Raw genomic sequence first — 12,642 nt, 5'->3', positions numbered from 1 at the left:
GCTGTAATGCCACGGCACTCTACCCAGGGGGACAGCTTGAGGCTCTGTCTCAAAAAAAAAAAAAAAAAAAGTAGGAAGGACTGGGGTTCAAGGCAGGAGGGAGAACGATTTTTTTTTTCCTTTCACTTTATGGCTTCCTGTGCTGTTTGGCCTTTTTTAAAAGGGTATGTTTATCACTTTTTAATATCTGTTTCGGTATAGAACCAGGGACCATTTAAATTTTCTTTAATTCTTCCTGTGTTTCAAATATATCTACTAAATAATTGTATTTTTAAGTGGGAAAAGTTGAACATAACCCTCTCCAGGAACCTCCTCTGGATTGGAAATTTCCCATGTCTGCAGCCATGTTTCTCTAAGATGTAATAAAACATGTTCTGTGCCCACAAGGCGCTAGAGTCAGAGCCAGTGGGAGTGGACAGTGACCTGAGCATCAGAGGTGGAGCTCTGGTGTCACCCTGCTGTCTGCGGGAGGTGGTGTTGCCTTGCTAGCTCAGCCCTCACCTTCCTCCCCAGCAGAGAGTTGGGTCTGAGTCTAGGGTGGTGAGAGTCATGGGGAGAAGGGACGGGTGATGTGTTGCTGCTGCGTTTGGGAGGCCAGGTAGGCTCCTGCAGGCTCCATCCAGGCCCGGATCTTTGCAAGTTCCTGGTTATGACCATCAACAGCAGTGGTGAGTACCAACAACCAAAGCTGACACTTCTTCTGGGACAGGCACTGTGATATCTCTTCATGTGACAACAGTGTACCCTCAGTGAGCTGTCTGTGGAGGATCAGCTTGGTGATGGGAACATTAATAGAACTGAGAAAACCCCCAAGAGAAGGGAAGCACTTGAGGATCCTGGTCGTACGCCCCCAGACCCCCATAATTTTTTACAGTATGACAGTCTGTACATACTTAGAGTACTTGCCACACTGCGTTGTCACTGCTGCTACGGTGTGTCTGTCACTCAGCTGGGAGCTCCTGGTGGGCAAGGTCTTGGTTCATCTCGCTAATCCAAGTGCCTAGAACTGGGTCTGAACTAGGTCTCCAAGTGCATTTCCTACATGGTTGGGGTTTGTGTTCAAGGGCAAAATAGTTCTCTGAGCAGTCAAGTGGCACTAGAAAGCAACTGTACTTGCTGTCACTTGGAAGAGAGATGACAAAGAGGAGAAACAGTTGGAGCTCCATTTTAGTCATATTTGGTAGCAAAACGGTGGCCCTCAGAAGGCTGGATGTATTGGTTACTCACATCTCAATTTGCTTTTAGCAGATTGGTTTGTATGTCTCAGTCTATCAAGTTGCAATTTAGGAAGGGGCAGATGCTATTGGAAAAGAGCTGAAAAGGGGGCCGGACGGGGTGACTCACGCCTGTAATCCTAGCTCTCTGGGATGCCAGGGCAGGTGGATTGCCTGAGTTCATGGGTTTGAGACCAGCCTGAGCAAGGGCAAGACCCCCTGCCTCTCAGAATAGCTGGGCGTTATGGCAGGTGCCTGTGGTACCAGCTACTCGGGAGGCAGAGGCAAGAGAATTGCTTGAGCCCAGGAGTTTGAGGTTGCTGTGAGCTATGATGCCATGGCACTCTACTAAGGGCAACAAAGTGAGACTCTGTTTCTAAAAAGAAGGAAAAAAAAGAAAAGAAGAGAGCTGAAAAGGAAGAGAAATAAGTGGAAGTGGTAAACCAGGGGTACTTGGAAGTGGCTGGAGGTGAGGGCACCAGGTTTGCTCATGGCTTCTGCCTGCATTGAGCATGCTGTGACACGCTCAGGGAGCATCTGGTAGAAACTTGTGTGTGTGCCCACATGCGTGCATAAAGTCTACAAGTAGATAAAACTGATGAGATAGAGATGGGAATGACCCCAGTACTCTATCCAGATTATCAGCCTGTAAAAACAATACTATTCACCTAAATCGGAGGAAGGCTGCCTCCAAGAAGTGTGGGCACTTGAGCTGCCTCTGTACCCAAGTTAGCTTAGGGAGTCCCAGGTCTAGGAAACAGTAAGAAGGTCAGGGCACCTCGTGGTCCCTCCCCCACACACAACCCCTTCTTATTTCTTTGTGCCACATCCCGGAGCTGATGAATCTAGAAAGGCCTGGGATCTGCTCTGTCTGCACAACCTCGGCAGGGGACAGTGGGCTGGGAGACAGGCAGCCCTGGGTATCTTTGCTGCCCCAGCTATTGGTCCACAGACAAACCATCCAGGGAGCCCAGCATCTCATGGCCGTGCAGCAGTGATATCACTAGCTGAGGCAGTAAGGTAGGAGCCGGATGCCTCTCTGGGTAAAGACTTTTTTGAAATAACACTTTCCTGCTCTAGGAGAACCAAAAGCTGGGAAAAACCTGGACCAGTGCACTTGGCTAGGAAGACCTGTCACGGGTAAAAATAAGTTGCTTCAAAACTGCCTAATCTGCAACCTTGTGAATACTTTGTGACGTCTCAGCTCGCAGCAACCTCAAACTCTTGGGCTTAAGCCATCCTCTTGCCTCAGCCTCCCAAGTAGCTGGGACTACAGGCGCCCGCCACAACGCCCGCCTTTTTCTTTTTTTTGGTTGCAGTTGTCGTTGTTGTTTGGCAGGCCTGGGCTGGATTTGAACCCACCAGCTCTGGTCTACGTGGCTGGCGCCCTTAGCCGCTGAGCTATAGGCACTGAGCCTAATGTGGCAATTTTAAAAGGTGGGGCCTTTAAGAGCTGATTGGATCGTGATGGCTCTGCCCTCACAGATGATTAAGGGATCAGTAGATTAATAAGTTCATCGTGGGGAGTGGAAGTGGCAGCTTTACTAAGAAGAGGAAGGGAGACGGAGAAGGCCGGTGAGCATACTCAGCCTCTCACCCTCTTCCTGCTGCGTACGCCATAGAATCCCCAGCTGGAAGGAGGCCCTCACCACACGTGGCTCATCTTTGGACTTTCCAGCCCCTATAACTGTAAGAAATGAATTCCTTTTCTTTCTTTCTTTCTTTTTTTTTTTTTTTTTGAGCCAGAGCCTCAAGCTGTCCCCCTGGGTAGAGTGCCGTGGCATCACGCTCACAGCAACCTCCAACTCCTGGGCTCAAGCGAGTCTCCTGCCTCTGCCTCCCAAGTAGCTGGGACCACAGGCACCTGCCACAATGCCCGGCTATTTTTTGGTTGCAGCCGTCATTGTTGTTTGGCAGGCCCGGGCTGGATTTGAACCTGCCACCTTAGGTGTATGTGGCTGGCGCCTTAGCCACTTGAGCCACAGGTGCTGAGCCCCTTTTCTTTATAAATAACCAAGTTTCAGATACTCTGTTATCAGTAACAGAAAATGGAGTAAGACATCTATACTCCTTGAAGTTCCTAATGACTTGCTGTGTTAGGTGCGGGGCAGGAGAGAGAAGAGAAATCACATAAGAATGTGCCCCTGGTGAGCTGGCTTTTGATAGCATTAGCCAGGTTTCCTACATCCCAGCCTGATGTATTTAACCTTAGATGACTTTACCAATATCAGGGGATCCCCTAAGGAAGAGGAGGAGGAACTTGACTTTTATTTGCATGATCAGGAGAACTCACCAAAGCGACCCTTCTATAACCCCTTCTATAACGGAGAGGTTGACCCCAAAGGCAGATTTTTACTTTCTCCTTAAAGTCAACTTTCTGATCAATGTTAAATAGCCTCTGGACTTTCTAACAGCCAATAATAATGGAGAGCTCCTATTGTATCATTAGGGACATTTATTAATGCAAAAGTCAACATTTACAGATCAAATTTTACTAGCCAGAAAGCTAATTATGGAGAGCGGAAGCTCACATGGGGATGGTCCTGTTCCATTCATTGCCATGACCCTGTGCCCAGCACTGCCCCTGAGTATTAAGAATAGGTCACCAGCTTCCTAAGAATGCCGAAGTCTGGGTGCCATCAAAATTTTCTTTCATACTGGTCCTCAAGTTCCAGGACATCCTTTTCTCCCCTTCCATGGTTTCTTTCTTTCTTTTTTATTTTTTTTTTAGAGACAAAGTCTTGCTTTATCACCCTTGGTAGAGTGCTGTGGCGTCACAGCTCACAACAACCTCCAACTCCTGGGCTTAGGTGATTCTCTTGCCTCAGCCTCCCTAGTAGCTGGGATTACAGGCACCCGCCACAATGCCCAGCTATTTGTTGTTGTTGTTGTTGTTGCAGTTGGGCCCGGCCAGGTTTGAACTTGCCACCCTTGGTATATGGTGCTGGCGCCCTACCCACTGAGCCACAGGTGCCACCCCTCTTTCCTGGTTTCTATTTAAATTCTACCTGGTAGTCTGTCTGGATGATCGCCAGTGGATACTCTTCCTGATTATACCAGCTCTGAGAGTGTCATCTTCCCTCTGCCCCCTACTCCAGATACCACATTGTATATATATATATATATATATTTTTTTTTTTTTTTTGAGACAGAGCCTCAAGCTGTCCCCCTGGGCAGAGTGCCGTGGCATTACAGCTCACAGCAGCCTCCAACTCCTGGGCTCAAGTGAGTCTCCTGCCTCCGCCTCCCAAGTAGCTGGGACCACAGGCGCCCGCCACAACGCCCGGCTATTTTTTAGTTGCAGCCGTCATTGTTGTTTGGCGGGTCCGGGCTGGGGATTCGAACCCGCCACCTTAGGTGTATGTGGCTGGCGCCTTAGCCGGTTGAGCTATAGGCACCCAGCCCACATTGTATATTTCAAGTAAATTCCTACAAATCGTAGTTAAAATGTGCTACCTTTTACAAAGGACTTGCCTTTTATGATTGCTTCAAGAGTATTTCTCTTGGCATTGTTGTTCCGATACACTTGCTTTGTTAATTCAGTAATGTATCCATCATTCATTCAAAAAACTATTCTTTAAGTGTCAGGGGCTGGGATATGCCCTCATAGCATGCTGTGGTAAGCAAGTGGCTGAGGTCCCTCCTCTTGTGGCGTCTACGTTCTGGTGGGTGAAGACAGATAACAGAGATTCCTGATGGTGGGCCATGTGCTGAAGGAAGTAGATAAACTGTGTGAGAAAGTGCCCGGTGCTGGGCCCTGGGAAGCCATCTCAGAGAGGAGGATGTTTCTGAGACCCATGGAAGAGAAGACAGTGGGAAAGAAAGCCTGGGGCTCACCCCTCAGCTGGGAGGTGTCAGGTATGTGACTAGAGCGGGGTCTTCACAGGAAGGAAGCTGAAAATTTCTTCCGTTCACTGCTCACTTGGCATCTGGAACATCTTGCCTTTATTTTTGTTTTATCTTTTGAAACTTTTAATTTTGACTCAGAAGTTGCAAAAATAGTACTGAGAGGACCCATGTGCCCTTCCTGCAGCTTCCTCCAATGATAACATCTTACATAACTGTTGTACATTGATCACAGCCAGGAGATTGACATTGGTACGGTACTAGTAACTAGACCACGGCCCTTCCTTAGAGGATGTCACTGGTTTTTATATACCCTCGCCACATGCACGTGGTATATAAATATGTGTGTGTTTCTTCATCTCTTTCAAACTTAGTTTGCTCATTGTTTCAGGAATGTCTGATTTATTTATTCTAAAAATGTTAGTTGAATTGCTACCACAAAGCAATTCTGTGTTGCATCCTGGAGATACAAGGATGGGTAGCAATGACAAAGCTTTATTTATTTACTTATTTCACCAAAGGGATGGCTTTTGTGAGTTCCCCAATGCCTGGCCAATGCAAGGGCGTGTAGAATAAATGACTGTTGATTGTTAACTCTCCTTAGTTTTCTCCGTGTTCTATGCTTTCGAGCGACAAAGGTGGTGCCCACTACGTGTGGATCTGACCTGGAGTGACTCCTGGGTTTAGCCTAACTACGTTCCTTCTCCCAGGCAGAGAGAGAGAGAGTTACAAGAAGCAAGAAGAGTGGCTCCTGCTCACCTTGCACTCTGACCAAGCAGCGTTCACTGCCAAGGGTCTGTGTTTGCATATCGCTGGCATTTGTTATATAGGAGGAAAGCTGGATGTGGGCTGTTATTTAGGTGTTTCCTTCAGTTTTCTGGGGGGAGAGAGAGATACTCTTGTGGGTTACTTAATCCCACACAGATTAAACAGCACCCGGGCACCAGGAAAGAAATGTTCACATTTAATCGAAGCACTCGTGTTTGGTTTTGACCTTTTGAGAATGTCGTTTGGGGGCAGCAGCCCTGTTAGACACAGTCTACAAGGCTTCCCTGGAACGCTTAGGAGAAAAAGATGTAACTAGGATGTCCCTGTCTTTTAGAACAAAACGCAGAGAGAAAGAAACTCTTCACTTTTCCCACCTGGAGAAGTAGCTTGGCTTTCTGGAGAAGGGAAAGCAAATAATGATTCCAGATAAGAGTGCTGAGGGCTCTCAGGAGGATTCCAGCACAGACTGGGCTGCAGGGACTCCTCATGGTATTGCTTAGCAGCTGCAGGGCAGAGTCTATATCATCTTCCCCTCTAGCTGTAGGGCTGACGGTCTTGAGCACTTGTCCCACGCAGACGTGCACCTCACAGTCCCCTTCTAGCTGCTGTCTGGCTTTAGGCTTCCATTGTGAGACTGCAGCCCTCCGCAGGCAGTTACCTTCCTAGCACCTGGGTTTCACGGTGCACTGACAGAGTCTCACTCTCTTGCCCTGGGTAGAGTGCTGTGGCGTCACAGATCAACAACCTCAAGTTGAGTGTAAGCGATCTTTTTGCCTCAGGCTCCCGAGCATCTGAGACAGCAGGTAGGCACCCCAAGGCCTAGCTAGTTTTTTAGTAGAGACATGGTCTCACTCTTGCTCAGGCTGGTCTCGAACTCCTACACTCAAGGGATCTGCCCGCCTCGGCCTCCCAGAGTGCTAGGATCACAGGTGTGAGTCGCCGTGTCCAGCCCTCCGGTTGTCTATTGCAAAGGCAGAAGAGGCAGTGAAAACTGTGGCCGAAGGGAGTGAGAGTGGGCGTGCTTCCAGCTGCCCCTCAGCCCCTTTTGTGGGAGTATCCTCCCTGCCCTGCCAGGGAAAAGGGGCGAAAAGCAAGTGGCATTAGCAGAAGTCCCCGTTCTCCTGAGACAGGCTGTGTGACGTGTTCTAGTCTTGGCTCTGCCCTCGGTCCGCTAAGCATTCTGGGTCAACTCCTCTAATCTCACTGGACCTCATTTTTTCCCCACCACTATGAAATAGGTGATCCTAAGGTTCCTTCTGATGCTTATGTGTTGTCCTTGTACCCCAAAAGCTAATGGTTTGAGCACAGATTTAAGTTCATTCTGACCAAAAGGGCTCCTTTAATGATCTAGCTCCTCAGTGGATTGTCAAGAAAAATTGTGACCTTTCTAAGGTTTCCCAAGCCTCTGCTGGTCTGAAGTAGCAGCAGTGTCATAATGTTGTAATTTTAAGTCTCTCTCTCTCTCTCTCTCTATATATATATATATATATATTTCTTGAGACAGAGTCTTTCTCTGTTGCCCAGGCTCAAGTGTCATGGCCTCAATCTAGCTCATAGCAACCTCATGTTCCTGGGTTCAAGCAGTCCTCCTACTTCAACCTCCCAAGTACCTTGGGACCAGGTACACACTACCATGCCTGGCTAATTTTTCTATTTTTTTTTTTTTGAGATGCGGTCTCACTGTATAGCTCATGCTGATCTCAAACTCCTGGCCTTAAGCGAGCCTTCTACCTCAGCTTTCCCCAAATGCTAGTATTCTAGGCATGAGCCACTGTGCTGGCCTGTTATAAAGTCATTGAAAATGGTTCTTTTCCTTATTGAAGGATGCATCCTGCACATCTCTTTGCAAACACCCTATTCAGACAGCCAACTGCTGGTCTGTGATCACAAATTGTTGAGATTCTCTCAAAAGTAGGGACATATTAGCTTAACCTTCTTACAAGAGGACGGGGTAAACAGTGGAGAATTACTTTTTCTAGTTTGTTTGGAGAGCTTGCAAACGAATTTGTTTCCTTTTGTCCTCTTCCACTCAGCAAATATCGACTTTGACTCTTGGCTGGAGTCAAAGGGAGAGGGGCTGGATGGAGCGTGGTGAATCTTTACTTAAGGACTTTATCTTCTCCAGTGCGGGACCAGCCAAACTGTGGATGCACTCATTGACTGGGACCTTCAGGGGGTCCCGATTGCTGTGTTCACAGAGACTCACATGGACCCAGAGAGAGGGCTCCATACCCAAGACAACGTAACCAGGGCAGATCATTTGTTTTCAGGCCTGGCAGAACTGCACTTGAAACCCAAATTAGTCACAAGCATAACAGCCAAGCTTCCAGTTCACATTGTATCTGCCTGCTGAGTACAGAAAGAAAGGGGTTGTTTTCCTGAGAACAGCCTTGTAAAATACGAGGTAAAGGGCATCACAGAGACAGGTGGCACCCACGGGTTACCCGTGTGCTGAGCTTGGGGCACGAACAATCTGCTCACCCCAGGGAAGGAAAGTCATTCCATGGAAAGCTCAGGGCACCCGAGGAGGGTTCTCAGTGGCTGCCTCCAAAAGTATACCTTGTTTCTTTCCAGTATCAGGGCAAGGCAAGCAGAGCTGAGCCTGTAAGGCCCCAAGAGCGGGAGTCTTGGTCAGGGGACAGGGAAATAGTGAGGGGGATTTGTTTTTAAAGGGAAATAACCTTGAAGGCCTGGCTGGGAAGCCCTGGGAGCCACACTCCTCTCTCTCACCCGGTGTGTGACCACACTGCCTTCCTTCCTGCAGGTCTCCTGATCACTCTGATGTAAGAGTAACGTGCACACAGGCAAGGCTGATGTCCGCTTTAGCCTTCCACAAACTCACCCATATTCGTGTCTTTTTCCTTCAAAATCTCCCAAATGATTGTATGATTAATAAAAGTGGAAAAACATAGAAAAGATGGTCTTCATGGCAAGGATTCCTCCTGGCAGGGTTTCTGCGGATAGGCTGGTCGATCTCCACGATTGCCCACAAAGCAGGAGAAGTACAATCTCCTGATTCCTTTTCTCCCTTCCCCCAGGGAGGTACTGTTATTGTTCCCATTTTCCAGATGAGAATGCTGAGGTCTAAGTGGTTAAGTCACTTGCCCAATGTCATCCAGTTGGAGTGGTGGAGCCAGGATTCAAACCTAGGTATTCGGCTCCAGATTCTATTTTGCAGCCACTAGACCACGTCGGGTTTTCCCAAGTAAACAGGCCCTGGTATCAGGAAGCAGAGTCAGAATCAAACCTTGGCAGTTTGGGCCAGGGCTGAACCGGCACTTCTGTCTTCTGCTGCACACACCTTTCCGGGCAATTCGTGAAGGTCTCTGAAGACAACGAACCAACTGATAGAGTTCCGAGTAAATCTGCTTTGAAGAAGAGACAGGACTACTGCTATGTTGAAAGAGGAGACTATTACAATGCAGGTTATTAACTTGTAGCTCCCAACGGGCAAGTCCTAGACTCGAGTTGTGTAACTTTATGTGATGCTTGTGATGACAAGGCATGAAGGGACTCCAGCGTGAGTTTGAGTTATTAATGATGGTGAGACTAATTTATCGCCCATGTCCTATGAACAAGGCTGCCCGTGCTGGATGTTTCCCACGTATTATTTCAATCTTTTCCAAAGCCCTGGAAGGTGTTTTTAAATTCCACTTCACAGATGGAGAACCAGGGCTCGTAGAGTTAAGTGATCTGGCCAAGGCCCCTCAGCTCTGACTGGCTCCTCAGCCTAGGCGGTTTTTTCTACCTCTTTCATTCAAAACATACTTCTTGGGCAATGACTATGTGCCAGGCATTGTTCTTGTTGCTGAAGATGCTGTGGGGAATAAGGTAGACAGGGTTTCTGTTTTCTGGAGTTTAAACCTGGCAACAGTGGCCTGCTGGGGCCTGGGACACGGCCTAGGCTGAGAGAGTAAGAGCATATGCCCTGAGACCCCATATGAAGGCCTTGAACTACAGGGCCCAGAGCCTCTTTGGTTAGAATTTAATCAGGCATGTAACTGTAGAGATTTGGATCCTTGAGGGAGTTTAATTATTTATCAGTGTTTGTTAAAGGGAAAGTACAATTATAGCAGATTATTCAGGCCCACCAGAATGGGCCATTTGGGGTTAGGCAATTGCACTTTTTTTTTTTTTTTTTGAGACAGAGCCTCAAGCTGTCCCCCTGGGTAGAGTGCCATGGCATTACAGCTCACAGCAACCTCCAACTCCCGGGCTCAAGCGAGTCTCCTGCCTCCGCCTCCCAAGTAGCTGGGACTACAGGCGCCCGCCACAACGCCTGGCCATTTTTTGGTTGCAGCCGTCATTGTTGTTTGGCGGGTCCGGGCTGGGGACTCGAACCCGCCACCTTAGGTGTACGTGGCTGGCGCCTTAGCCGGTTGAGCTATAGGCGCCGAGCCGGCAATTGCACTTTTAAGACTTGGATGACTTGAGAGCAGGCTGCAGAAGGTGGGCCGTGTCCCTGAGATCCTGGTGGTCTTCCTCCATGCTCTCCTTCACCTCCCACACAGCCAGCCCCCGGCCCAGGCCCCGCCCTGCTGTCAGGTAAGGAAACCCTTACTGCAGAGACTGGCTGCTGCCTACCTGGCTCAGCTGGTTATTAATCTGGTGGGCACCCTACACATTACTCCCCAGGCTAGCATGGATCGTTGGGTGGGACTCGTGTGGAACCATTCTTTAAAGCAGGGTTAACATCTCTGCCCCCTCCCATTAGATGGTGGTGCCTCTGCTCACCTCTTATGTGTCCTCTCTTCTTCCCCATTATTGTGACAGCTCATACCATCCCGGAATGACAGATGTTCAGTTCCCTGAATTTTCTATACCATCGAGACCCTTTCCTTGTTTCCCCTTGGCTGACTAACTCCAGACTAGAGCTAGTAGGGCTTTTCTCAGATTTTCCTTTCCCACTGTTTCCTGACTTCAGGCCTGTCTCTGTCCTTCAGGATTTTAACAAATGCTAATTGAGTAGTCCTCCTATGGGAGGCCTTAGTGCAGTGGGGTCAGGGTCTTTCATAGAGAACTTTAGAGATGATTTCCATCAGGCCCTTACTCTCACTGATGTGGAAACTGGAATATAGGAAGAAAGTATGCGTCAGCTGGCACTCCTGAGTCACTGTCCTGCATTCTGTTCACCCTGGCCACTTCTCAGGCACAGAAAATTGTTAGTATGGGGGGGTTTTGAAGAGTTGGGATTTTGAGCCATTTATCAAATGGAATTAAGTGGATCAAATACACAGCCCATAACCACTATTCTCTAGATTCTGGAACATATAAAAAACAGATCTTCTTCTGTCTCCACGATAAGGGCAAAGAATTAACTTGGGTCAGAGATAGTTTGGAAGATAATTAAACAACATGAAGATGGAGGAGTTCCCTTTTTTCCTTCTGATTACAAGTTGTTGTTTAATGGTAAAAAATAAACCGTGGCTCAGCACCTGTGGCTCAAGTAGCTAAGGTGCCAGCCATATACACCTGAGCTGGTGGGTTCAAATCCAGCCCGGGCCTGCCAAACAATGATGGCTGCAACCAAAAAATAGCTGGGCATTGTGGCAGGCGGCTGTTGTCGCAGCTACTTGGGAGGTGGAGGCAAGAGAATCACTTAAGCCCAGGATTTGGAGGCTGCTGTGAGCTGTGATGCCATGGTACTCTACCCAGGGCTTGAGGCTCTGTATTAAAAAAAAAAAAAAATTAAAAAAAAAGTTAAAATTCTACCAATGTAGATGTGCTTATCATGTAAAGTTTAAAGTCCCTAGTTGTCTACTACCTGTTAAAGATTTTTTATGCATATGTCAACACATCTAATACTATTTTAGGAAAAAGTAGACTCGATATCTCGTTCTACAACATGCTCTTTGCTCCGAGCATCTTTCCCCATCAACAGTTCAGTTTACCTTGTTGTGAAAGGTAAACTGGGTTTCCATTCTATGAGTGGACCAGGAGCTAGGTCTCTGACTTTTTGTTGATGGACATGGAGTTCCTTCTAGTTTTTCTCTATTACAAAAGATGCTAAACTAATTCTTGTGCATGCATATTTTTGCACAGCTGTGTATATCTAAGCTTAGGCTGCTATAACAAAATACTCTAAATGGGTGGCTTAAACAACAAGCCTGTATTTCTCATAGTCCTGAAAGCCAGGAAGTTCAAGATCAAAGTGCTGGACAATGGGCTTCCTGGTGAGGGCTCTCTTCCTATTTTGTGGATACCATAACCACCTTCTTACCTTCTTATGAGGGCACTAATCCCATTACGGGAACCCCACCCTCATAACCTGATCTAAACCTAATTATCTCCCAGAAGCCTCATCTCTAAATTATATCACACTGGGCTTCAACATATAAATGTTGGGGGACACAGACATTCAGTCTATAACAGTGTATTTCTGTGCAGTGAATGCTGAAAAGGGGAATTGGTGGGTCCAAGCTAAGGTGCATTTTCAGTTTTAATGGACATTGTCAAATACACCACCCACATGGTGGGATCCACTAACAAACACCCCATCAGTACTGAAAAGAGTGCCTATTTCTTTACTTCTTCACCCTTACTGGGTTTTTACCCAGCTTTTAAATTTTGTAGCTAAGTATTTTTAAAGAGGCAACATTATCGTTTGGTATAATTTAATTCTTTTTTTCTTTTTTTAACACTTATATATTTAGACAGAGTCTTACTCTATTGCCCAGGCTAGTGGTGTCAGTATAGCTCACAGTAATTTCTTTTCTTTTTTTTTTTTTTTTAGACAGAGCCTCAAGCTGTCCCCCTGGGTAGAGTGCTATGGCTTCACAGCTCACAGCAACCTCAAACTCTTGGGTTCAAGCGA

General features: G+C 47.4%; 1 protein-coding gene across 3 annotated transcripts in view; it reads left to right on the top strand.

The window, feature by feature from the left end:
• The window catches only part of FOXN3 (forkhead box N3), a 398,381-nt gene that overhangs the window by 130,345 nt on the left and 255,394 nt on the right, over positions 1 to 12,642 (top strand). The window contains exon 1 of one of the 3 annotated variants that reach the window (XM_023511514.1): positions 10,237 to 10,373. The exons of the other annotated variants lie outside the window; for them this stretch is intronic. The gene's annotated coding sequence lies outside the window, so the exon portion shown is untranslated. Of the gene's footprint in view, positions 1 to 10,236; positions 10,374 to 12,642 lie in introns of those variants that run through there. 3 annotated transcript variants of the gene reach the window in all.

Source organism: Otolemur garnettii, unplaced genomic scaffold (assembly GCF_000181295.1).
Source record: "Otolemur garnettii isolate 467f Iridium unplaced genomic scaffold, OtoGar3 scaffold00020, whole genome shotgun sequence".
In the NCBI taxonomy this organism is placed as follows: domain Eukaryota; kingdom Metazoa; phylum Chordata; class Mammalia; order Primates; family Galagidae; genus Otolemur; species Otolemur garnettii.
This window is presented reverse-complemented; position numbering and strand designations above follow the sequence as displayed.